Here is a 27,122-nt window from a genome sequence, read left to right on the forward strand (position 1 = left end):
GAGTAGTGTCTGGCCAGGGAGAGTGAGCAGGGGCAAGAGGGGGTGCAAGGAGCAGTGGTGGATGCAGGAGCAGGGTTGGGGAAGGTATTTGGCTACAAGGGAGGGAGTCTGGCCAGGAGGGAGGGTGCAGGAACAGACTGGGGGTAGGATATCTGGCCAGGAGGGAGGGTGTCTGGCTAGGAGGATGGTTTCAGCAGGGGGCTTGGAGTAGGATGACTGGCCAGGGGAAGAGAGATTTGAGGCAAGGAGTGCCTTGGGATAAAGCTGGGGGGCAGAGTGACTGAGGGGGTTCAGAGAGATGGGTGGCAGAGTGCCCCTGGGAATACGGTTGTGCTCAGGGTGGCTTGGGCGGGGAGGAGCTCAGGAAAAAGGGGGGCAGGGAGGCTGAGTGTAGCCCAGTGGGGATGGGTAGAGGGGCACCTCTCCCCCCAGACCAAGTCCCCGCAGGTGCAAAGCCCTGAAGGGCCCATAGCCCCTTCCTGCATGTGCAGGGTCTTCATCCCCACTGCTGCTGGGAGTGGCACAGCCTAACCTGCTGCCAGGGAAGGGGGAGGGCGCTGGCCACTCCCTCACCGAGAGCCTGCCCCTCCTGGCCAGGCCCCCCGCAGCCCAACCTGCAGCCTGCCTGTGGGAGCAACTGAGGATGCGCAACTCTTACCATGGTGACTGAGAGCTTGGCGGGCCTCGGCGTGGTGAACTTTTCCAGGGAGGAGGGTGGGACGGTGCCCTTCCACGTGGAGCTCTGCAGCCCAGGTGGGGGTGTGTGTGTGTTTGATTTCTTCACTTCCCTTCCTGCCCACCAGAGCTGGTGCTGCAGCCTCGTTTCTACGTGCTGGCCCTGAGGCTCCACTGGCAGACGGACTCCCCCACTGCATGGTGGAATGGGGGGCTGAGCTCCCGCCATGGACCACCTGGGAGGTGGCTGCGGACCACTAGAGAACCATCGGCCTAAATCATTGATGAAGATATGGAAGAGAAGTGGGCCCAGAACTGATCCCCATGTAACCCCACTCATGCCATTTCAACGGGATTCTCAATCACTGGTATCTACTCTGTAGCAAGAGAGTTCCAGTTAGCTTTGCACTCCCCTTAGAGTGGTTCTATCTAGGCTGCATTTCCCTACAGGGTGTATGAGTCAGTCCTGGGAGTCAGTATCATAAACTACTAAAGCGAAAATACGTCCTGACTGCCACTTCCCTGCTCTATCGACAAGGGCTTGTTACCCTGTCAAAGAAAGCTATTGGGTTGGTTGGACATGTCTTGTTCTTGGCCAAACCATGCTGCCCGTACGTTATCAGCTTTTTATTTTTTAGATATTTGCAAATGGATTTGTTCATTATTAGCTCTATTGCCTTTGAGTAAGAAGTTAAACTGAGTATTCTGTAATTCCCAGGGTTGTCCTTATTTCCCTTTTTATAGATGGGTGCCATATTTGCCCTTTTCTAGTCTTCTGGAATCCCTCCCAACTTCCATGAGTTTTCAGAGATAATTGCTAATGGCTCAGATAGCTCCCTGGTTAGCTTCTAGCACGTTCTGGGATACATTTCATCAGGCCCTGGAGACTTGAAGACCTCTGATTTGTTTAACAACAACGAATAGTCCTTTGGCACCTTAGTAATTAACTACAATATATAGCATCATTTTGTAATTCTAGTTTGGTAAGAAAAATGTAATGTGATCCCTTACAGAGATACGTGTATTTCATCAATATTATTTTCCTTTATCAACCAAACTTGTAATCCCATAAAAAAAGATATCCAGTTAATCTTGACAGGATTTACACTACTTATGTTACAGTCCTTTAATTCTTTATTAGTCAAGTCCCATGTGACACATTCCATTATCTTGGCCAGGTTGAGCATCAGGCTACCAAGCCTATAATTACCTAGATTGTACCATTTATATTATTTACAAAATTGGCACATTAGCTTTCCACATTGCTCCAAGACGTATCTCAGATCAACATTAACCATTTAGTAAGATCATCAACCAGCTCTTTTACAATTCTTGGTTGCACGTTATCTGGACTTGCTGATTTAACACTGTCTAACTTCAGTAGCTTTTGTTTAATATCCTCTAGTGTTAATAATGGAATGGAAAGAATATCGCCACCATGTAATGAAACTGTACCATTTTTCCTCTACATACAGAACAGAAATATTTACTGAACTCCTCTGGTTTTATTGCATTTTTGTTGATAATTCTACAGTTTTGATCCTCGTAATGGGCCAGTATCATTGTTAGGATTCTTTTTATTTCTATATTTTAAAATCACCTCTCTTATTACCCTTAACTACGCTGATCTTTGATTTCTCCTTGTGTCCCTTCACCTACTGTATCAGTTTAATTTCTGGTTTCCATTGTTGCCAGTTTCCCCTTTCCTACTCTGTCATATGTTATTTCAGTACAGGCAGTCCCCGGGTTACGTACAAGATAGGGACTGTAGGTTTGTTCTTAAGTTGAATTTGTATGTAAGTCGGAACTGGTACATATTGTAGGGGAAACTCTAGCCAAACATTTTTTTTAGTTTTGGATAGCATAGGGAAAGGTTAACTCCCCTCTAATGTTTGTTTTGCTGTCTGTTCCCCTGTTCAGAAGATTTCACATCTATTTCTGTCCCTGTGACAAACTCAGGACTAAAGGAGTAACTCATCAAATACCAAACAGCTCTGCACCATGCTTTGAGCTAATAGCTTTATTTCCACACACCACCCAGGGTTCTAGGAGGAGGGTCCTTTTTTTGATAACACAATGAGGCCAGCACTTTGTTTGTTTTGGTGGAGTCTTTGTTTGCCCAGGGAGCCCAGCATGTATGGGGGGAGGAGGGGCGGAGAGGCTGCTTTTGTCTGCTGTTCCGCAGCCTGTTGCTCAGGGGAGGGGGCAGCCTGTTGCTGGCAGGGGGGGAGGGGGAAGGCGTGCAGGATGCCAGGCCGTGGGGGGGGGGCAGCGGGCGTGGGGAGGCACTTTTCCTCTGCCCGGCAGCTCTGCGGGATCCCTGTCCCTGTGGCCAGCTGCTGCAGGCAGAGGCCAGTTGGAGCCGGCCGAAGAGGAGGAGAAGGTGGATTCTAGGACCCAGGTGAGCGAGCCCCGGGGACGCTGCTGCGCTCCAGGAGCCCGGCATGTATAGAGGGGAGGAGGGGCAGAGAGGCTGCTTTTGTCTGCTGTTCGGCAGCCTGTTGCTCAGGGGAGGGGGCAGCCTGTTGCTGGCAGGGGGGTGGGGGGGGGCAGCGGGTGTGGGGAGGCACTTTTCCTCTGCCCGGCATCTCTGCGGGACCCCAGTCGGAGCCGGCCCGAGGAGGAGGAGGATCCTAGGACCCAGGTGAGCGAGCCCTGGGAATGCTGCTGCGCATGTGCGGGAGTTGCCTCACCCCGTTCGTATCTAGGGATCCGACGTAAGTCGGATCCACGTAAGTCGGGGACTGCCTGTATAACTGCTTTCATGTTCCCTGTAGCTCAGGTAGTTTCTTTAACCAGTAATGCCACCTTCTTCAGTTGCTGGATTGTGGCTTTGTGGGCATCTTTGTAAGTATCCTTAAAGGATTCCCAATTATATTCACATTTTTCTGATTAAATTCTTCCTCCAAACTGATTTAGCTCTAACTTTTATATATATATATATATATATATATATATAAAAGCAACATACAGAGAGAGAAGTAGGAGGAAGCAGAGGGAAATGTATGCAAGTTTTTTATTGTACACTTTTAAAAGTATGTTGATCAAGAAGAATAGGGTTACAGAGAATGGAGCATGGAAGGACAGCCAGGAAGAAGAGGAATGTGTTGGAATATTGGGAGGCCCATGATTAGGGGAGAGATCACTAGCAGGCTGACGCACACGTATGTGGAGGATGAATGGAGGGCGAAAATATTAACTTTATGGGAGAAAATAGGCAGATGGAAAATGAGTATGGAGGCAGTCAAAGTTTGAAAAGACTGGTTGGAAAGTTCAAGCATATTGCTAGATAAGGACTAGGAATGCAGATCTTAGGTAGCGAGGGAAAGACTTTTGTTACTACATGGTTACTCTTTTCTGAAAAAGCAGAGCACAATATTTCATCATTCTGAAGTCAGGGAGTTGTCAGCCTCAAATTTATTATCAATTTGTATGGTTAGAAATATTACACTTGGTCCGACTTTCTCCTGTCACTGGATGCTGAATATTGTATTGTGGAGTTGGGAGGGCAAGGGCATGGGAAGGAGCATTTTCTCTGTTACAGCCGTGGAAGAGGAATCCGGTATCGCTTGAGCTAGTTATATGCACTTGTGTGCTTTTGAGAGGCTAATCTCTAGGGGGATTAGTATCGAAATCTGAAGAAAATGTTGTATCTTATAAAAAAGTTTCCTTTTTTCAGTCTGAGATTTATTTATAATGCCGTAGGTATGTGACATGGAATCCCACATGCAATAGCTTCTCAACAGAATGCCGCTTTTGGCTGCTTCACTGGAAACCCTAAAGCCAAGGATGAAAAGTGTTTTTGTCTAGGGGTTTCCCTCATCCTTGGGAGCTTGCAGTTCCTACCTTTCCCTTCTTTAAGCTGTCCTCTGCTCTCGAGACTTGATGTTATAGCTAGAGTACATCCTTCTGAGCAGACTTCCTTCAGCAGCCACTAGCACTGCTCCTTTTATCTCGGGGGTAGCTGCTGGGTGACAGTCATTTCTTCCTGCCTCTTCCCCCCACATTGAATGAGCTACAGAAGTCATGGGACTGGGACCATCATTAAATTTCAGAGCTGCTGTCTGGTGGTTATAAGCATCTGAAGTGAGAAATTCTTGTGGCATTGTAATGTGCAGGGAAGGGGAGAGCTGAGTAACAGGTGGTATTTGGGAACTAATTAATATTTGTGAATAACAGTGTGTTCCTGGTAAGAAAACAAATCCGCTTGTATGTGAATATTTATGATGATTTTTAGTACTGCTTGAATTACACAATCCTCTTCCAGCTGCCGTGTCTCCTCTCATGTCATAACATTTCACAGAAAGGTGAAAGTCTTCTATGGTGTGGAGCCCTGGGATTGGGAGTCAGCCAATTGAGCAGATTAACTGAGTGCAATTTTTGAGCAGAATATTCCTGATAGCTTGGATACTAATGGGCCACCAGGTCCCCAAAATTTAAAATAATTCTTGCCCATACATCAGAGGGGTAGCCGTGTTAGTCTGGATCTGCAAAAACGAGAAGGAGTCCTGTGGCACCTTATAGACTAACAGATGTATTGGAGCATAAGCTTTCGTGGGCAAAGACCCACTTTGTCAGATGCATGTAGTGGAAATTTCCAGAGGCAGGTATAAATATGCAGGCCAGAATAAGGCTAGTGGTTACAAGGTTAATTCAGTCAGGGAGGATGAGGCCCACTCCTAGCAGCTGATCTGAAGGTGTAAACATCAAGAGAGGAAAAACTGCTTTTGTAGTTGGCTAGCCATTCACGGTCTTTGTTTAATCCTAAAGTGATGGTGTCAAATTTGCATATGAACTGTAGCTCAGCAGTTTCTCTTTGAAGTCTGGTCTTGTAGTTTTTTTGCTGCAGGATGGCTACCTTTAAATCTGCTATTGTGTGTCCAGGGAGATTGAAGTGTTTTGTATATTGCCATTCCTAATATCTGATTTGTGTCCATTTATTTATTCATTTACATAGGGACTGTCCAGTTTGGCCGATGTATATAGCAGAGGGGCATTGCTGGCACATGATGGCGTATATTATATTGGTAGATGTGCAGGTGAATGAACCAGTGACAGTATGGCTGATCTGGTTAGGTCCTGTGATGGTGTCGCTGGTGTAGATATGAGGGCAGAGTTGGCACCGAGGTTTGTTGCATGGATTGGTTCCTGAGTTAGAGTTACTGTGGTGTGGTGTATAGTTGCTGGTGAGAATTTGCTTCAGGTTGAGCTACAGTTCGTCTGCAAATTTGACACCATCAGTTTAGGATTAAACAAAGACTGTGAATGGCTAGCCAACTACAAAAGCAGTTTCTCCTCTCTTGGTGTCCAGACCTCCAGATCAGCTGCTAGAAGTGGGCCTCACCGTCCCTGACTGAATTAACCTTGTTACCTCTAGCCTTATTCTGGCCTGCATATTTATACCTGCCTCTGGAAATTTCCACTACATGCATCTGACGAAGTGGGTTTTTTTCCCACGAAAGCTTACAGCATCACTAGCATCACTAGCATCACTTCCTAGCTTGAAGTCAAAATTTTATAAGTGCACTCGCCACTCAATTAAACTCATTAGTGAAAAATATTGAATATTCCAGAACCCATAACTGAACCTTGTGGGGCCTCATTTGAGATGCCCTTCCAGTCTGAAAGCAAACCATTGAGAAATACTCTGAGAACGGTCATTCAAACAGTTGTGCACCCATCTTATAGTAATGTCATGCGGGACTGTGTCAAAAGCCTTAGTAAAATCAAGATCTAGCATGATCTGCAGCTTCCTCCCTATTGACTAAGCTGGTAACCCTGTCAATGAAGTAAACTTGTTGTGTTTGGCATTATTTTTCTTGACAAATGCATGCTGGCTATTCTTTATATCTGCATCCTCCAAGGGCTTACCACTTGATTGCTTCATAGTATTTTGCCACAAAGTAAAGTTCATCTGACTGGTCTATAGTTCTTTGGGTCCTCTCTTCCCTCCTTCCTCCTTCTTTAAAGATAGGTACTGTCATTGCTTTTCTCCAGTCTTCCCCATGTCTTTGTGGAGAGCTTTGTACTGCCTTCTCTATGGTATAAAATTTGTGCCAATATATCATCTCCCCAGTCACGGTAGATTGCAATGCCCTCAGGTTCCATCATGGGGATACAGCTTACCGCAAAGAAAAACTATCGTTGGGGGTTATACTTGTTAATATTTATACCTTACTAATAACTTTGAAGTGCTGTAAAGCTTGATACAGCATCCGATTCTGAATCAGTCTCTAACGTTCACAACCAACACAATATTCATTATTAGGTTTGTGACTAAAACCAAAGACATTCAGCGCTCAAGCGAGCATACTCCTTTGACTTGTCTCTCTCTACTTGGGTGTTTCCAGTGGTGTGACTGAATGGTATCTACTAAAGAATCTGGGCATGACTGAGAGTGAGTTCAATTTTAACCTCACATTTCCTTGCCTCTATTTGCAGCAGGCGGGGAGCTGCTCCAGCCCCTACCAGTTTACCAGAACTAGTTAGCCTCACCCATTTAGGATGATGCTTATGGTTAACCAGTTAACCTTTCACTTTCCTACAAGTATACAATAGGAAATTGGAATTATATATGTTGGGGCTCTTACAAATTTTGTAGGGTATCCAGAGAATAAATACAAAAGAAATATCTAAAAAGCAGTAACATCTTTTGCCTTAGAAATTTATATTAGAAACATGGGAAATTAATCCGAATTGCTGGCTTACATAAATTTCAAACATTTTCTGTAGCTTTAATAAAGGATGGCCATGTCTCAAGATAAACAGCTGTAGTATCCTTCTCCATAGATAATTCATCCCAGCATTTAATAAGCCAGTTCCTGACTGAAATATTGTTGAAAAGCTTTCATTCTGATATGACTGCCATTCTTGCAACAGCGACTCACTGATGAAGGAGGGGGTGAAAAGGTCCAGTATGTAATCAGTCATCACATCAGTACTCCAGGGTTTTTGGAGGCATATTTCACCCACAGGATTTATAACAGGTCTAAATCTTGTGAATGATATGAAACATGTTTAGGGTGGTATTGAAACCTCTAAATATCAGGGTTTAGAACGGAACATGAACACAATCTGAATGTCACAACTGTACACTCAGACTGTGAGTGTGTGTGTGCACTTGCCTTTGTATATGTATCTGTGTATTATAATATTACACATTTTTGAAGCCTACTTAAATGTAATTTCTTACAAAGTAGAAGCTTTAGGGATTTGCATTCTAGTCTTGCAGAGTGAATATGCATTATTTTTGTCTTGCTCTGCACTTAGCATACAGTCTAAGCTTAACAGAAAATAATAAATGATTACTATCCAGGTTGAAGGACAGCACTGTTCAGTCTTAAAATTGTGCCTGAACTCTTCAGGAAATAGGTTAGTTTTTTGCAGATTCTTTTTTTAATAGCACATTTGCGCCCGTGTTTTGTCCTAAATAATCTCCCTTTATTAACAGCTATACTCATGTCTTGTCTTAACAAACAGTTAATGACTAATTCAAGCTCAGACTGTCCCAAACATGGCAGAATGGATCTTTTTTTCTAGGATGTGGGTCTGGGGAGACCGTCTGTGAGATCTGCAACCACAGAGTATCCTGGACTTCGTGCCCTATCGCTGTGTTGTAAGGTTATGGCAGTGCTGAACTGAGCATGAGGCTCGTGTCCTTCCCCCCAAGTTGTCATGGCCGGATAGGAATCTTCCACTCCAACTCCTGGTGGGGGCTTTAACCCTTTCATTCTGCAGATTCCTGTGTATTTGCTTATACAGGAGATTTATTTTTCTGTCTTTTATTTTTCTAGGTGTTTTTATGGCCAGTGTCACACTAGTATTTGAGCATCTCCCTGGCATTTATGGATTTATCCTCAGACTGTCCCTGTGAGGTAGGGAAGCATTGTTACTTCCATTTTACAGATTATGAACTGAGGCTCAACCAAGTTAAGGTGACACAAGAAGTCTATGGTATAGTCAGAAACTAAAGTGTGATTGCCCGTTTTTGCCTTGCTCATATAGATGCGTATGTATTTTTCCTCTCCTGAGTAGTCTTGGCCTTTGGTGCTGGAGTAGGACCCTATGAAAAACATTGCTAGGGTTTTAATGTCCTTTTTAAGTATTGGTAGAAATGTGCTGTAATACATTTCTAAAAATATCATCAGGGCTGTTTGCTATGTTAAATCATTAAGGCATTGACTTGCTACAGAGAAGCTAACAAACATTTCTGCAAGCTAATTCCTTTTTTATCTACCTGCCTAGACTTGAGGTTAGTGTTCAGCTTTTCCCTGTCAGCTGATGTCATATCTATCACCTCAAACAATGCAGAGTATGCTGCTTTGTGGCCTATCTTGGGCGTTGGCATCAAACTGGAGCCTGAATTCATGTCTGGGCAGGTGTCGAATTTCTGATTCACATTTATGTATGATTATTGCTTCACTTACATCATTTTTCAAAGGTCACTCTAGTCCTCCTAGAACGTACACTTTTACTCTCCTAAATTCTCCCACAAGTAAAAATTTCAGTGTTGGATTAGTCAGGGTGTTATGTTTCAAGCAAGTTTATCAGGAACCATGCAATATTTGTGTACATTGAGCTCTGTTTGACAGAAAATAAATCATGAATAGCAGCCTGGAACATGCCCATTTTTTAAAGCAGAGAAGTTTAAGGTAGATTTCCCACAAGCTTTTCCTTCACTTTATCAAGCTGGTATTTAAAGTCTGACTTTTCCTATATTAGAAATGCTCTTAGAGCTACAGCTGAAGCACCAGCAGAATCTTGCAGTTTAATATTTTATTATCTGTTAAAATGAACAACCAAATTAAATGTGGTAACATGGAAAAGGGAATATTTGATGCCTTCTTTCTAATTTAGCACTTTGTAAAATACACACATTACACAATATTTATGCTGTTTATGAACCTATATTATGTTGCTTTCTGTCTGTAAAAATAAAAATGTTTGAGAATGTACTAACTAAGATTAAAGCGTTAGACATTGACCTTAACAGTCAATTAGACTATACACTGCTCAGCAGATATTTGAGGGGATGGGGAAGAGGAGGGTGTAGAAAGGAAGCTAAATCTCATATTTTAGAGATACCATAATAGAGGCCCAACTTAAATGTATACCCCAAATTAAAAAACATAGCAAGAGACCTAAAAAAGAGTCACTGTGGCTTAACCACCATGTAAAAGAAGCAGTGAGGGACAAAAAGGCATCTTTTAAGAAGTGGAAGTCCAATCCTAGTGAGATAAATAGAAAGGAACATAAGCACTGTCAAATCAAGTGTAAAAATATAATAAGAAAAGCAAAAAAAGATTTTGAGGAACAGCTAGCCAAAAACTCTCAAAGAAATAACAAAATGTTCTTCTTCGAGTGGCCCCTTGGGTGCTCCACTCTAGGTGTCGGGTCTGTCCCGGCGCCACTGATCAGAAGATTTCATAGCCATAGCAGGCCGGGCCGCGCATGCTCCTTGCGCCGCTGGTCGTTCGTGCCCTTTCTAATGTGCGCGGTTCGGTCCCCCCACCAGTTCCTCTCAACCGTCCTCGGTTGTTGACGGAAACTGCGATCTCTCTTCGGTCACTTACCTTTTCTCTGGAAAAAAAAACCCCTCTAGTTGTGTAAATAGTTGAGCTTTAATGTTAGTTAGTTATTAGCCTTTGTTTAGTTAGTTAAAAAAAAAAGAGAGAAGACCAAAGAAGATCATTTTAGTCAGTTACGTGCTGAAGCGCTTTTCTTGTCAGTTTCACTGCCATGTCCGGATCACTCGGCTTTAAGCGGTGCGGTCAATGTAAAGATGTAATGCCAACTTGTGATGGGGATACACTCTTCATTCATTGCCTGGGGGAGTCTCATGTCACAAGCAAATGTGCCCACTGCTGTAAACTGACACCGAGGGCAAGAAGAGACCGAGACCTCCGCCTCAAACTCCTGCTTTGTGATAAGGCTCTTCAGCCAATAAAAGACCCGGTCAATTTTCTCCACAAAACCACAACAATCTCAGCACATACTTGCCTGCCATTGCTCGGCCACATGGCGGCGGCCACCTTTGTCATCCCGCCCGCACGTCTCCATTTAAGAAATCTACAGCACTGGCTGTCAACGGTGTATGTCCCCATAAGACACGACATACACAAGTTGGTTACTCCTCCATCCCACGTGCACACGTCCCTCCGATATGGTGGATGAACCCATTAAACATCCTCACGGGAGTACCGTTTCACCAACCTCAGCCATCGGTTCAGTTAACATCAGACGCTTCACTCATCGGATGGGGTGCGCATGGGTGGGGAGCGCATCCAGGGACGATGGTCTCACACCAAGAGACGCCTTCACATCAACCAGCTAGAGTTGCGAGTGATCTTTCTAGCATGCAAAAACTTCCTCCCCAGTCTGAGAGGCAAAAGAGTCAGGGTGTTGACAGACAACGTAGCGGCGATGTATTATATAAACAGACAGGGAGGAGCAAGATCACACTCCCTACGCGCCGAAGCGGTTCGATACTGGAATTGGTGCATACAGAACAACACAACCATAACAGGATCGTACTTACCTGGCATAGCCAATGTCATTGCCGATTCCTTCAGCAGACGCTTCCCCACGGACCACGAGTGGGAGGTGAGGCTGGATGTACGTCAGAGGATCTTCCGCAAATGGGGAACACCCCTGGTAGACCTCTTTGCGACATCCGTCAACAAAAAGTGCCGCCTTTTTTGCTCCAGAGCAGGGATCGGCAAAGGATCTCTCGGCGATGCACTCCTGAGCAATTGGAAGAAGTCGCTACTGTGCGCTTTTCCACCAACAGTCCCCATTCCCAGAGTAATAGAGAAAATCAAGACGGAGAGAGCGACAGTAATTTTAATAGCACCAGCTTGGCCGAGGCAAGCATGGTATCCGTTCTTACACAAGATGTCACTTCGACCACCATGGCCTCTGCCCTTGTACCGAGATCTCCTCTCTCAAGACCGGGGATCTCTCCTTCACCCCAAACTAGAAGCATTGCACTTGACAGCGTGGCTCCTGACTGGCTTACACTAGATGAAAAGCTTTGTTCACATCAGGTCAGGTCCATATTGATACATAGTAGAAAGACGTCTACGCAAAATACTTACCTGGCTAAATGGCGCAGATACTCCTGCTGGTGCCTCCAGAATAACGTTCAACCGTTGACTTCTCCTCCACACCAAATTCTCGATTACATTCTTCATCTGCGGAGTGTGAAGCTTTCTCTGGCATCACCCAGAGTTCACCTGGCAGCCATCAGTGCCTTCCATTACCCAATACAGGGTTATTCGGTGTTCTCTCACCCAATGACGAAATGAGTCCTGAAAGGCCTGACCAATATGAGCCCACCTCGAAGGCCGCCTCCTCTGTCGTGGAACCTCGACCTGGTACTCGATACAATTATGCATCCTCCATTCGAGCCTCTAGCATCTGTACCCTTACAGATGTTAACCATGACGACCATCTTCTTGCTCGCAATTACATCAGCACATAGAGTTAGCGGCGATAAAGACAAACCCTCCCTTTACTTCTTTCTCAAAGGACTTGGTAATGTTACGATTACACCCAGCGTTCATACCCAAAGTATCTTCATCATTTCATATCAATGAACCGATTATCCTTCCTTCCTTTTCCGCTAAGCCACACGCCTCAACAAAGGAGGCCCTGCTACATATGCTGGACGTTAGGCGTGCTCTTTCCTTTTACTTAGACAGAACCCACCAGTGAAGACAAACAGATAGACTTCTGATATCGATAGATAATTGATCTAAGTGTGCTGCACTCTCCACTCAGCGCATTGCCAAGCTTATCATCTTATGCATTACCACATGCCATTCCATTCGGGGTAGACCCTTGTCTTCTCAGCCGCGAGCGCACTCGACTAGAGCAGTGGCGACATCTACCGCCTTTGCCAGAGGAGTTCCATTAGCCGATATTTGCAGAGCAGCCACTTGGGCTTCCAGCTCTACATTTATGAAACATTACGCTATAGTGCAGAAGTGGGCGGCAGATCATACAGTGGCTTCTGCAGACCTTTCGACAGTAAAACCTAATTAACCCGGAGCGCTCTTTGTTCCGACTACTGCTATACAGTCACCTAGAGTGGAGCACCCATGGGGCCACTCGAAGAAGAAGGGAAAGTTACTCACCTTGTGTAGTAACGATGGTTCTTCGAGTTGTGCCCCGTGGGTGCTCCACGTCCCGCCTTTCTCCCCACTCTGGGTTGTTTTCTTTCTTTCTCTTCCAGAGACTGAGCGGTGAGAGGAACTGGCGGGGGGAGGGAGGAGCGAACCACGCACGTTAGAAAGGGCACGAACGACCAGCAGCGCAGGGAGCATGGGCGGCCCGGCCCGGTATGGCTATGAAATCTTCCGATCAGTGGCGCTGGGACGGACCCGACACCTAGAGTGGAGCACCCACGGGGCACATCTTGAAGAACCATCGTTACTACACAAGGTGAGTAACTTCCCCTTTTTTAAGTACATTAGAAGCAGGAAGCCTGCTAAAAAACCTGTGGGTCCCCCAGACGATTGAGATATAAAAGGAGCAATCAAGGACGATAAAGCCATTGTGGATAAACTAAATGATTTCTTTGCTTCAGTCTTCACGGCTGAGGACGTTAGGGAGATTCCCAAATCTGCACCGTCCTTTGTGGGTGATGAATCTGAGGAACTGTCCCGGATTGAAGTGTCATTAGAGGAGGTTTTGGAACAAAGAGAAAAACTTAATGTTAACAAATCTCCGGGACCGGATGGCATTCATCCAAGGGTTCTAAAAGAACTGAAATGGGAAATTGCTAAACTGTTATCTGTGGTTTGTAACCTATCCTTTAAATCATCTTCATACCTAATGACTGGAAGGTAGCCAACGTGACACCAATATTTAAAAAGGGCTCTCAAGGTGATCCTGGCAATTATAGACCGGTAAGTCTAACTTCAGTACTGGGCAAATTAGCTGAAACAATAGTAAAGAATAAAATTGTGAGATATGTAGAAGAACATAATTTTTGGACAAAAGTCAACATGGTTTCTGTTAAGGGAAATAGAGTTCTTTGAAGGGGTTAACAAACATGCGGACAAGGGGGATCCAGTAGATATAGTATACTTAGATTTTCAGAAAGCCTTTGACAAGGTTCCTCACCAAAGGCTCTTGTGTAAATTACATGGCCATGGGATAAGAGGGAAGGTCCTTCCTTGGATTGAGAACTGGTTAAAAGATAGGAAACAAAGGGTAGGAATAAATGGTAAATTTTCAGAATGGAGAGGGATAACTAGTGGTGTCTCCCGAGGGTCAGTCCTGGGACCAATCCTGTTCAACTTATTCATAAATGATCTGGAGAAAGGGGTAAGCAGTGAGGTGGTAAAGTTTGCGGATGATACCAAACTGTTTAGGATAGTCAAGACAGAAGCAGACTGTGAGGGACTCCAAGAAGATCTCACCAAACTGAGTGATTGGGCAACAAAATGGCAAATGAAATTTAATGTGGATAAGTGTAAAGTAATGCACATCGGGAAAAATAACCCCAACTATATGTACAGTATGATGGGGGCTAATTTGGCTACGACAAATCAGGAAAGAGATCTTGGAATTATCGTGGATAGTTCTCTGAAAATTTTCACACAGTGTGCAGCGGTGGTCAAAAAGGCAAATAGGATGCTAGGAATTATTAAGAAAGGGATAGAAAATAAGACCCAGAATATCTTACTGCCCCTGTATAAAACTGTGGTACGCCCACATCTTGAATACTGTGTACAGATGTGGTCTCCTCACCACAAAAAAGATATTTTGGCCTAGGAAAGGGTTCAGAAAAGGGCAACTAAAATGATTAGGGGTTTGAAACGGGTCCCATATGAAGAGAGGCTAAAGAGACTGGGACTTTTCAGTTTAGAAAAGAGGAGACTGAGGGGGGATATGATAGAGGTATATAAAATCATGAGGGGTGTGGAGAGGGCGGATAAAGAAAAGTTATTTATTAGTTCCCATAATAGAAGAACTAGAGGACACCAAATGAAATTAATGGGTAGCAGGTTTAAAACTAATAAAAGAAAGTTCTTCTTCGCACAGCGTGTAGTCAACCTGTGGAACTCCTTGCCAGAGGAGGCTGTGAAGGCTAGCCTATAACAGAGTTTAAAGAGAAGCTAGATAATTTCATGGAGGTTAGGTCCATAAATGGCTATTAGCCAGGGGATAAAATGGTGTCTCTGGCCTCTGTTTGTCAGAGGCTGAAGAAGGATGGCAGGAGACAAATCGCTTGATCATTGTCTTTGGTCCACCCACTCTGGGGCATCTGGTGTTGGCCACTGTCGGCAGACAGGCTACTGGGCTAGATGGACCTTTGGTCTGACCCAGTACGGCCGTTCTTATGTAAGTAGGTTGCTGTTTGAAACGATTTGAATGTCTGTAAACCAGGAAGTTGGTCATAACTGCACTGCTGTGAGTTGCTGCTGATGTGGAGCATTGGCTCCCACAATTTATGGGACCACATTCCTTTCCTTTCCTTTGGCCACAGTGTGCCTTGGGTGATTGGATCCCAAAGTGTATCCGCAGGCATCTGCATCTGCAGGTAGATATTTGTATCTCTGCAAGACTCTACCCGCGGTTATCCTCAGTTGGTGTTTCATTAGCCCAGGGCTGATTTCTCAACAGAATAGCCCCAAGCAAACCAAGCACAACACCAGTGATTGTGCTGGGGATTAACTGCGTGAGCAAGGAGACAAGCCCAGAAATCCTGAGAATTAATAGAAATGTTTGTAACATACAAGAGACCCTTCCAAAACGATTTGATTGTGCGACACCATAGAGATGCAGATTCTCTGACTGCCTATAGGAGAGTGTGTCGAAGGCTATGTCAGTGGCCTTGATGGAGGGCTAGCTACATGGTGACATGTAGACTCACCACACTGTATTAATGACCGTCTTTGCTCTGTCTACAGTTGTATTGGTTATTCACACTTCATGTTGTTGTCACTCAGAGACGCACCAGTGTAGATCAATCTTCAAGTGTTTCCCAATTTCATAGCACTTCAGTGCGTTATATATACAGTTCTGAAACACGCAGCTGGAAAGGATTAAACTGGCCTGAGTATTTGTCATTCCATTGTTCCTAATATGAGACTAACTTTTCTGAAAAGCTTAGAAAAGCTATTTGACAGGCATGTCTTGCCTGTGCAATATACAGCTGAATGTGAGGTTTGAGTGACATACAGTAGAATCTTTTAAAGTAACTTTTGTGATTTACCAGTTAAATTGGGCAATCTCTTACTGATGTAGGTCATAGTTTAACTTGGGGGGGTTTCCTTAAAATAATTTCCTTAATAAGATGTGTTGAATGGAAAAATAAATGCAAAAGAGCTCTACCCTCTGTTCCCCTTCCATCCTCCTGATATTCTGATGAATGGAAGTAGAAAACAAAGGGGGAGAGTTTTCAAAGTTCCCTTTTCAGTCACATCAGCGTGGATCTAAGTCAGAAAGGAATGGTTTTACGAGAGAGCCCCTGAAGATAAACTGTAACCTAGATTAGCAGATTCAGAGTGTTTTGTAAAACTTATCACTGCATGGCTTCCAGAAGCATGCTTTGCAAGTTGTTTAAAACATAAATCACTGGATTGCTGCTCTTACAGGAATTTAACATAATAAGCAAAGTTCTTCGAGCGCTTGCTCATGTCTGTTCTGCAATAGCTGCGTGTGCTCGCTACATGCACCTACATGTACGTAGGTGGTTTGCCGTGCCAGATTCCCCGTGTGGCTGCTCCAGCAGTGGCGGTGCTCATTTTATTTTCAGTTGTGGGACCTCCACAGGTCTGGCCACCCTCCAGTGGTGGTCAGTCCCACGCAGTGCTCTGGCAAGGGGTTCCCTTTGAGGCCCCCTCATCCTTCCCAGGAACTACGGTCAGTTACCTTGGACTTTGGATGGGGAGCTCAGGTAGATGATCTCAGGACCAAGGGATGTAGGCCCTGCAGGAGGCAAACCTCCACATAAACGTCAGTGAGCTCAGAGTGGTTCAGCCAGCCTGCTTGGTCTTCCAGCCTCAGGTGTCGGGCAGCGTGGTGAGTCCTCTCAGATAATATGATCTCCATGTTTTACACCAGCCAACAGGGGTGGGGCGCGCTCCTCAGCTCTGTGGAAGTGCATCAGTCACAACATCCATTTGGAGGCTAGCCATCACCTCAGCAGGGACTTCTTGTCTCACCATAAGTGGTCACTCCACTGACACGTGTCTGGTGCGATCTTGCAGAGTGGGGTCCTCTCCCCGTGGACCTATTTGCCACCAACCCAAACAAAGAGTGAATTTAGTTTTGCTCTCGGGGTGAGGCAGAACTGGGCTCCCTCTAACATGTTTTTTATGCCGTGGTCTGGGGTCCTGCTGTACGCGTTCCTGCCTGTTCCCCTCATTGGTCGGGTCTTGAATGGGATCAAAAGAGACAAGACTCACATGATGCTGGTCACACTGGCATGGCCTCACCAGCACTGGTTTGGGTGCTCTGTCTGGCGTGGCCCCTCCTGAATTGCCAGGACCTGCTGTTGCAGGATCATGGTCACCTTCTGTGTCCCACTCATAGGTCCCTGCAGCGAGGAGGAGCACACCTGCTCAGAGCAAGTGCTTCAGGTCCTCCTTGGTGGCAGGAAGCCACCTATGCCTGATATGTCAGGTGAAGTGGACAAGGCTCTTCCGTATGGGCTTCAGACCCTGATCCAAGCCGTCCTTGGCCAATTACTCCAGCTTGGAACCAGGGGCTGGCACACTCCTCCATTTGAGTGCCCTTTGCTGCCATAGCTGCTTTTCAGGAGCCTATGGGACAGGCAGTAGCCACGGAGCCTCGCTGCTGCCATTGGCTGCAGTTTGCTGTTTCCATCCAAGGGGAGCTGTGGGGGCTGCAAGGCTCTGTGGCTGTGGACACTTAGACAAATAAAGCGTCGTGCCCTACCAGTGGCTTCCCTGTGCGGTCCCATGACCTAGCTTTGAAAACCACTGAGCTAATGGAGCCATGCTGACGAGCCACTGATGAAGTGGGCAGCCCTTCATTCTTGTGTGTTTAACTCCCGAGGGACGCACCATAGGGGGGAACTATCCATGGACCACCTGAATGGAGCAATGGGCTATGGACCACTTTGAGAACCTCTGATGTAGACCATTCCTGGCAGCTGTTTGTCTAACTCACTCTTAAAAATCTGTAATGATGGACAGTCCACAGCCTACCAAGGCAATTAGTTGGTGCCTTTTGTCTGTCTATTAAATTAATTTTGGTATTTGACATTTACAATAAAGGTGATTGTAGAATCATCATAACTGACAATTTAACTTGGTCATAACACATAATCAGCAGTTGCTAGCACTCTGAAGCAATGCGATTGAATGGCTGCTGCACTGCGTGCATTTTTTAAACCCAAGGCAACTACTGAACTCATTAAAATACAAGATATACATGTCTATGCGTGTTAAGAGTTTTGGTGCCAAGAACTCCTTGGAAGATACATTTGAACGCTAATTAAACTGGTTATGTTCTACCCAGTATCAGGGCAATCATGATGTTTGGTTAACTAGTGCTAGACTCCTCTTCAGTTTTTCTCAGTGTGCTCTCCTCTGTTCCCTGACTAAATCAACATATGTTACTTACTATGCTGTCATTTAACCTCCTTGTTAAACTCACAGTTGCATGTGTACCCTATAATTGCCAGTGACATACTGTTATATTTTTATACAAATGACACTACACAAACCTGCATTGTATTGTACTGAATGTGGGATGGACATCCTTGCTTTGGTGTGTGAGATAAGAATGGCTCATCTTCTGTTGCTATAAGTTACTAAGAAAGTATGTGATTGGTGACTTCCAATATCTGATTCTTCAAAATATTCCTGCCAATGAAATAATCACAAGCTCATTCATAGCATCACAGGGCTGGCAGAGACCTCAGGAAGTCGTTGACTTCAGCCCCCTGCCCAAAGCAGGACCAATCCCAACTCAATCAGCCCAGCCAGGGCTTTGTCAAGCTGAGACTTAAAAACTTCTCGGGATGGAGATTCCACCCCCTCCCTAGATAACCCACCCCAGTGCTTCCCCACCCTCCCAGGGAAATAGATTTTCCTAATATCCCACCGACTTTCCCATGTCTACAGAGCCAGTTATCTTATCATAGAAGCTAATCAGGTTGGTCAGGCACGACTTGCCCTTGATGAATCCATGTTGACTATTCCTGATCACCTTCCTCTCTTCCAAGTGCTTCAAAATAGATTTCTTGAGGAATCCATGATTTTTCCGGGGACTGAGGTAAGGCCGACTGGTCTGTACTTCCCTGGATTGTCCTTCTTCCCTTTTTTAAAGATGAGCACTGCATTTGCCTTTTTCCAGTCATCCGGGATCTCTCCTGATCTCCATGAGTTTTCAAAGATAATAGCCAAAGGCTCCACAATGACATTTGCCAACTTCCTCAGTACCCTCGGATACATTAATTCCGGGCCCATGGATTTGTGTATGTCTAGCTTTTCTAAATAGTTCTTAGCCTGTTCTTTCTCTACCAAGGGCTGCCCACCTCCTTCCCACACGGTGTTACCTAGTTCATTATTCTGGGAGCTGACCCTGTCTGTGAATACAGAGGCAAAGAAAGCATTGAGTACTTCAGCTTTTCCCACATCACCTGTCACTAGGTTACCTCTCTTATCCATTAAGGGCCCCGCATCATCTCTGGTCACCCTTTTATTGCTAACATGCCTATAGAAACCTTTCTTATTACCCTTCACATCCCTTGCTAGCTGAAATTCAATTGCTCTTTTGCCTTCTTGACTACTCTTCTGCATTCTCGAGCAGGGTATATTTGTACTCCTCCCATGTCATCTGTCCAAGTTTCCACTTCTTGCAAGCTTCCTTTTTGTGTTTAAGCTCACCAAGGATTTCCCCGGTAAGCCAATCTGGTCGCCTGTACTATATGGCTACGTCTAGACTGGCATGATTTTCCGGAAATGCTTTTAATGGAAAAGTTTTCCGTTAAAAGATTTTCGGAAAAGAGCATTTAGATTGGCACAGACGCTTTTCTGCAAAAGCACTTTTTGCGGAAAAGCGTCCGTGGCCAATCTAGACGCGCTTTTGTGCAAAAAAGCTCAGATCGCCATTTTCGCAATCAGTAGGAAGTCAGTACTATTTCTTACAGTAGGAAGTCAGTGCTTTTGCGGAAATTCAAGCAGCCAGTGTAGACACCTGGGAAGTTTTTCCGGAAAAGCGGCTGATTTTCCAGAAAAACTGGCCAGTCTAGACACAGCCTATTTGTTTTTCTTACTGCTCATCAGGATGGTTTCTTCCTGTGCCTTTAATAAGGCTTCTTTAAAATACTGCAAGCTTTCCTGGACTCCTTTCCCCTTCATGTTAGCATCCCTGGGGATCCTGCCTATCAGTTCTCTGAGGGAGTCAGAGTCTGCTTTTCTGAAGTCCAGGGTGTATATTTTGCTACTCTCCTTTCTTCCTTTGGTCAGGATCCTGAAATCTACCATCTCGTGATCACTGCTTCCCAGGTTGCCACCCACCTCTACTTCCCCTACTAGTTCCTCCCTGTTTGTGAGCAGCAGGTTAAGCTGTGTATTGCTGCTGGTCGGATCCTTCAGCACTTGTACCAGGAAGTTATCCCTAACATTCTTCAAAAACTTCCTGGATTGTCTGTGTACTGCCGTATTGGTCTCCCAACAGATGTCAGGGTGATTAAAGTCCCCCATGAGAACTAGGGCCTGTGATCTGTAAGCTTCTCTTAGTTGTCTGAAGAAAGCCTCATCTATCTCATCCGCTTGATCTGGTGGTCTATAGCAGATACCAATCACAACATCGCCCCTGTTGCTCCTGCCTCTAAACTTAACCCATAGACTCTCCACAGGCTTTTCTCCCTCTGTAAACTGGAGGTCAGAGCAATCATACTGCTCTCTTACATATAGTGCAATTCTTCCTTCTTTTCTCCCCTGCCTGTTCTTTCTGAACAGTTTATACCCTTCCATGAAAGCGCTCCAGTCATGCCAGTCATCCCACCAAATCTCCGTTATTCCAATCAAATCGTTGTTCTTTGACTGGGTCAGGGCTTCTAATTCTTCCTCTTTGTTTCCCAGGCTTTTTGTATTCGTGTACAAACAGTTTGGATAAAGAGTTGATTGCCCTACCTTCTTCATTCTAGTCAGGGGTCCTCTTTGTTGCTCCTTCCTCCTTGTGTTTCTTCCCGGTATCCGACTTTCCACTTACCTCAGGGCTTAGGTCACCGCTTCCCAACAAATCTAGTTTAAAGCCCTCCTTACTAGGTTTGCAAGCCTGCCCGCGAAGATGCTCTTTTCTCTCTTGGTTAGGTGGATCCCATTGCTTTCTAGCAATCCTTGTGCCTGGAACAGAGTCCTATGGTCGAAGAAACTAAAGCCCTCTCTCCGACACCACCTGCGCAATCACACATTTACTTCCTTAATTTGACAATCCCTACCTGGACCTTTTCCTTCCACAGGAAGGATGGATGGTGTTGAACACCACTTTCGCTTCCAACTCCTTGATCCTTCTTCCCAATGCTACATAATCTGCAGTGACCCACTCAAGGTCATTCTTGGCCGTATCATTAGTTCTCACATGGAGAAACAGGAAGGGGTAGCAATCTGAAGATTTGATAGTTTTCGAAGAGTCTTGGTCACATCTTGAATTTGAGCTCCTGGTAAGCAGCACACTTCTCAAGATTCCAGGTTTGGACAGCAGATGGATGACTCTGTCCATCTCAGGAGGGAGTCCCCGACCACCACCACCTGTCTTCTTCTCTTGTAACTTCGGTACAGTTATAGACAATACATAACATGCGATACTTATGTATAAATATTCCTAGACCGTGCTTACAGATGAAGGACGAATCCTGTGGAATGAAACCTATGATATTTGATTGTTGTCTTTGCAATTTCACGTGGAGGTAATAGAGACTGAAGCTTAGCCTTATGAAAGGAAGTTACTGTTTCATGAACTTGATCAGCAATTAAATGGAAATGCTTGACTTAAAATGGTTTTGCTGATTTAGAATAGTGAAGAATTTAGACAGTCTTGCTCAAGGTCTGATTTGATCACTTTAAAATGTAGCCAGGCTGCTTGAGAAAGAAGCAGGCTCCTCACTGGGAAAGACTAAGTATCTATCTTGCTCATCTTTCCTCTTTCTGTTAATTGTATAGATGCAATTTTTAAAGCAGTCCCATTAAACTAATGAAGCCACCTCATTCCGAGGTGTGGCCGATTTGAGATTACTTTCCTTGATATCCGTTAGCAGTCTGCAGGGTCTGATTTCTTCAGTTAGTGATTAGGGAGCTGATGGTACTTGTGGTGGCATAAGTCTGCAGGCTCTCTGTGTAGTCTGAGTTAATTGCCAGATAGAATATAGTCCTTTCCACTGTATCGTATTTGTGAAAGCCTTGAAATGAAGATGCGAGTGTTTGAATCCGTTTTTGGGTGTCTCACTGAATTGTCAAGTGATTCTTTTGTCTAATCTTCCACACTTTCTTTGCAAGTGTTTTGTTGCAGTGATTCCATTGTGCCATCCACCACCACACGGACAAGGAACACGATTTCTCTCGATTTTTACTTGATCATAATTGCCATCAATTAGCAATTGCTTTTCTCTACTGTGTCAATGGGTGTGCTGTTGATACAGCGTGTGTGAGGGAGGGTTTTGGTTTTTATGAGTGTGAGTGTGGGGATGTTTTTACTTGCGCAGAGAGAACTAGTCAGCAGCACTGTCTGAAACAAGGAGCTTGACTGTCCAAAGATGCTAGAAAGAGAAGGGCTGGGAAAACCACTCTGTAGCCATTCTGACAAGTATGTTGCATTTTTTTCCTCACTAGTGGTGTGACTGATTGGCTGTAGGTGTTCCTTACCTCATCTGACAGAAAGGCTTACTTTAGCTGAAAACAGCCAAGTTACAGATGAGAGCTCCAGAAAAGCATCACTCATTGCTACTAGTGACATCTGTCACTTTCCAGTTATGGCTGCTTTCAGGTAAAGAAACAACTTCAGTGTTCTTTTCGAGAGGTTCTTAATCACAGGCAGGATCCAGACAGGGTTAAAGCATTTTCTGTAAGCCAGTGGTTGTGGGAACAGTGGGGTTGAATGTATTAACATAGGTGGTCAATAATTTTTGATGGGAGTCCACTGCAAGATTTTGCTAAGTGGTCAAGTACTGCATTTTTCTATGGAGGTGGTGAGGGATTTGGTCTGGAGGTTGTGTGCAGAAGGGAGCTTGGGTAAAGGACTGGGGTGCAGGAGAGGGTGTGGGGTTTGAGAGGGAGTTTGGGTGAAGGAAGGGATTGTGATCTGGGAAAGGGCTTGGGGTACAGGGTCTGGCAGGGGGTCTGAGTACAGGAGAAGATTCTAGACTGGGGTAGGGTTGTAGGAGGTGTTGCCGGGTCTGGGAAGGAGTGAGCGGGGAGGGGTTCGGGTGCCAGAGGCAGGCTTTGGCACAGAGGTGTTTACCTAGGCAGCTCCTGGCCAGAAGCCCTGCAGAGCGCTGGGATCTGCGCTCTGTTTTCTGCAGTCCCAGACTGCCCAAAACACCTGGCTGCTCTCTGTGGCACTCTGCTCTGAGCACCAGAGGAGAGGGGCCGACTTTGCACGCTGCACCTGCCCCCGCCACAGACTCTCAATTCCCATCGGCTGCTTTCTGAGATTGCCTACCTCCTCCTCACCTCGGCACCCAAAGCAGAGCCTGCAGCATGGAGCTGTGTATCCGATAGGATTGGAGTGATCACAGTTTTTGAATGAATTTTTATGTCCCAACTCCATGCCTGTATCTATGTACACAGGTGTTTTCATTGACACTGATAGCATGATAGCCACATGCCTGTGTATATGTGCTTTAATATATATGCCGCATATAAACAAATACAGCAAAGCTTTGCAACTAGGTTCTTTGTGGATACAGTATGTAGTATATATGTCCCTAAGCATGCACAATACTTCAACCAACGAGTGTGTCTGAACTGTAAACAATATCGCACCCAGAGAAGAAAAGCTACTGCACACCTTTTTCTTTACGGCTAATCGAAACCGATTGTTTCCATATGAATACACCATCTGTACGGAAAATAAATCTCAGAGTCCAGTGGAACAGTTGAATCCTATATAGGATTTGGGATCAAACAAAATCCAGACTCTCGCTTTTCAAAGGACTCCAGGAGACATGACGCTTTCAGATTAGAAAGTCCACCAGATAGTTGATGCAGCTGCTAACGCCTGCTCTTATGCCAGGAAACCGAGGTGGCTTTGGAATCAGCTGAGGGAGTTCCAGGCAGCCCTTGTACTAAAATGTGGCATGAGGCCTGAGAGGGCAGGATTTTCAAAAGCTCTCCAAGTGGCCCAACTCTGGGAGCTTTATCACTGAGAGCTGAGTGGTTTGGAAAAGCCCATCTAATGCCGCTATCGAAACAAAACTGACCCCTCTCGCACTGAGCTTGCAGCACGATCCGTCCCTGGGATTAGATACAGTCCGAGTCTGCTGCAGAGCCCGCAGCAAAGCCTTCTCCCTGGGGTGGGGCCAGCAGGGGCCTGCAGGAGGAGGTCCCTGAGAGCCAGCCCTACTGGTTAACTGGAACCAGTACGCATTACCCACGTAGGGTGCTGCTTACTGGTTAACCTATCGCATCCCTAGTTTGGAGAAGGAGGAATGGAATAATGACTCTTTGGGGAGGTTGCTGCTTAAATCGGATGATTTTGCAGATGGTGAAGCATTTACAGTTTGTTAAAACACTCTGCGTTGCCCAGTGATGCTGTGTCTCTCTGAAGAGGAAGGGCCTTGGCTGTAAACGTGATGATTAAACACACCTGGTCGAGACATTCTAGCATCGATGTACATTCTGCCACGGGCGCTGGCATCCTGAATCTAGAACTCCCTTTGCATTTGTACACTGGCCTTTGATTTCAGTTCAGGCTGAAGAGGAAAATCCACAGTCTATAAACAGTGTGGAAGTAGATCTTCTATTTCCCTGCCATATATTTCTTGGCCTCCTCTCGGTGGGTAGAATTTGGGCAGTCCGTGTTTTCCTGCTGTACTGAGATGTGTTTGTAACGCTAAAAGTGTGTGGGATGCTTTGAGGGAGAAGCAGGGAGGAGGCCTTTGCTGTTCTAAGTGCCCACTTGGAGTAGAGCACTCTGCTTGGGAGTTAAGTGTTGCAAAGAGGAGCTACAGATCACTGTCCTAATCCGATGGCAAAGCTCACTGGGTTAGGATAAGCCCTAGATCCTGTGGAGTTATAAACACAATCTGTTCTAGATTTGAAGGGGTTGAGGAGGCTGCCCCGCTTGATTAAGGTATAGCCTGCTGGCTGTTGCTACTGAGGGAATGTTGTTAGGAAGCGTGACGTGTTCTTAGCATTCCGTGGTAACTTTAAATTTTATTCTCTCCAATTTAAAATGAGAGTGTCTTTAATAATGTAAATGTCATGGATAGAAACAGTGTATATCTGTAACCCAGCTACATATCATCCGGAGTTTCCTGTGCATATAATCTGTGTGTAGGTATCCAAGCCTGGTTTTGTTGCCTTTTTTTATTATATAGTTTCCAGAGCGGAGCTAGACCTCTCAGAAAGGCACAAACTCCGCACCCAAAGCTTGCAATCTCAATTTGGACGTGATGCTCTGGTGAAGGGCACAAAAGAGTAGAGGGGAGAGGTAATCATGATGTGGCTGCTTGGTTTAAGGCAAGTGCATGCTGCTATATTTTTAAACATGTACAATGGATCAAATTAAAATATAGTGAAAGTAATTTCACGGAGTTAACCACTTAAAGCTGGGTTGGACAGCCTGCTCCCTCCTCCCACCGCCACAGTTGGGAAGTGGGTTTTACCCACGAATGCTCATGATCTCATATATGAGGGGTATGGCAGCCCAAGAGCAGGGGCTGCAGAAGCTGGGTGGGAGGCAGGTACCCGGGGAGTTGGGTGTGGGGGTTTACACTCCCTGAATAGGCTTCCAGAGGTTGCAGCCCAGCCATTAGGACACCTGATGGGGTTGGGGAAGTGACCCAGGGAGGGGCTGCTATTCAGTGGGGCAAGGGCCAAGCCTCACAACCCCGCTCGGGGCCACCCCATAGGGCCCTGGGCCGGAACCCGGAGCAAGTGGGTAGGACTGGGTTCCCCCAACCCTCTTCCTGGCTGGTGGACTGCCAGCAAGCAAAGGGGGACCCTTGGACTTTCGGAGGGACTGGCCAGTGGTGAAAGGGCTCGTGGAGTAGGGTACCCTTGCTGCCTCGGCATTGGTAGGGACACCGCAAGCCTCTGAGGCGCTCGCGAAGACCCTGCCAGGAAATGCAGGACCCAGGGGGTTTAGTTGAGGTTGCTCCGACTTTCTCAAAATAAAGCACTCCATGCATTGAACAGATGGATCGAAATCTGGCTAGCCTCCACCCCAAAAGTAGTTGTAGTTCCAAAGGTAGAGGTCAGCGAATTTATGGTTTATGGGGAAGTTTGTATTCTCCAGGAAAAAATTTTCAGGATTTAATATGCACGTTAAAATAATCCTTTGCTGGTGGGATGATTGAAGGGAACAGTTCTCTACCAACTCTCCAATGATTCATTTGTGGGGAAGGTGATGCCAGAGTGAAGTCTTTTACATGGCGGGTGAGGGAGACCCTCTGTCAGTATTACTCTGCAGTGCTTTTCTGATGTTCTTAGTACCGGATGGTCTAGGGGCATCTCTCTGCTGCTTCTGAAGCCTGTTTCAAGTTCCTGTGCACAGATACTGAAGTGAGACACGAGTGCTCCAGGGAAAGTGGCACTGTGAGATAAAATGCTCTCATACGGGCATATAGCCTAAATGCCATGTTGGACAAAGAGAAATCAGATGTCAATTATAATCTGGATTCTATTTATATCTTTCTTCGCATTAAAGAATTGAGTCCAGTTCTGTTTATCTGAGCACATACAATTTCTTTGGGTATCCACTAGGGATGTTAAATAGCGGTTAGTGAATAGTCGAGTAACCTCATGAATTCTTATCGGTTAGTCGACTATTCTATAGTCCCTGGGGGTGGAGCCGGCAGCCAGTGCATTCCAGCCTCGCTCCCAAGAAGACCCCTGCTACTCTGCACTGCTGCCTCTGTATCAGAGACAGCACCGCAGGGTGCCAGCTGGGAGCTCCCCATGTGGACTGGCTGCCTGTTGCCCTGCCCTGTTGCCTCTGATAAAGAGGCAGCAGCACGTGGTGGCAGCAGCCCCTGTCTAGGGGTGGTCTGAGCTCCTGGACCCATTGTGAGCTGGAACTGAGCCAGGCTGCCTAATGCTCTTTAAATGCGGAACCGCAGCAGGGGTAGGTCCTGGACCCATCACAAGCCAGGACTGAGCTGGATTGCTGGCCAGCCTGCTAAAAATGTACTGGCAAGTTGGGGGAATGAAGGGGGGAGGGAAATGCGTGTAGTCTATGGCATTAACCTATCAGCTTTTCTTTTTGGTTAATCGACTACACCCTATTATCCACTATAA

At 45.6% G+C, this 27,122-nt stretch overlaps 1 protein-coding gene across 10 annotated transcripts in view; it reads left to right on the top strand.

Moving 5' to 3' along the window:
• The window catches only part of PTPRF (protein tyrosine phosphatase receptor type F), a 572,086-nt gene that overhangs the window by 173,603 nt on the left and 371,361 nt on the right, over positions 1-27,122 (top strand). For 8 of the 10 annotated variants that reach the window (XM_089780367.1, XM_089780372.1, XM_089780371.1 and 5 more), the window contains one exon: positions 8,469-8,549. The exons of the other annotated variants lie outside the window; for them this stretch is intronic. The gene's annotated coding sequence lies outside the window, so the exon portion shown is untranslated. The remainder of the gene's footprint in view (positions 1-8,468; positions 8,550-27,122) is intronic. 10 annotated transcript variants of the gene reach the window in all.

The sequence above is a fragment of the Pelodiscus sinensis genome, chromosome 9 (assembly GCF_052426305.1).
Source record: "Pelodiscus sinensis isolate ZL-2025 chromosome 9, ASM5242630v1, whole genome shotgun sequence".
Taxonomy (NCBI): Eukaryota; Metazoa; Chordata; order Testudines; family Trionychidae; genus Pelodiscus; species Pelodiscus sinensis.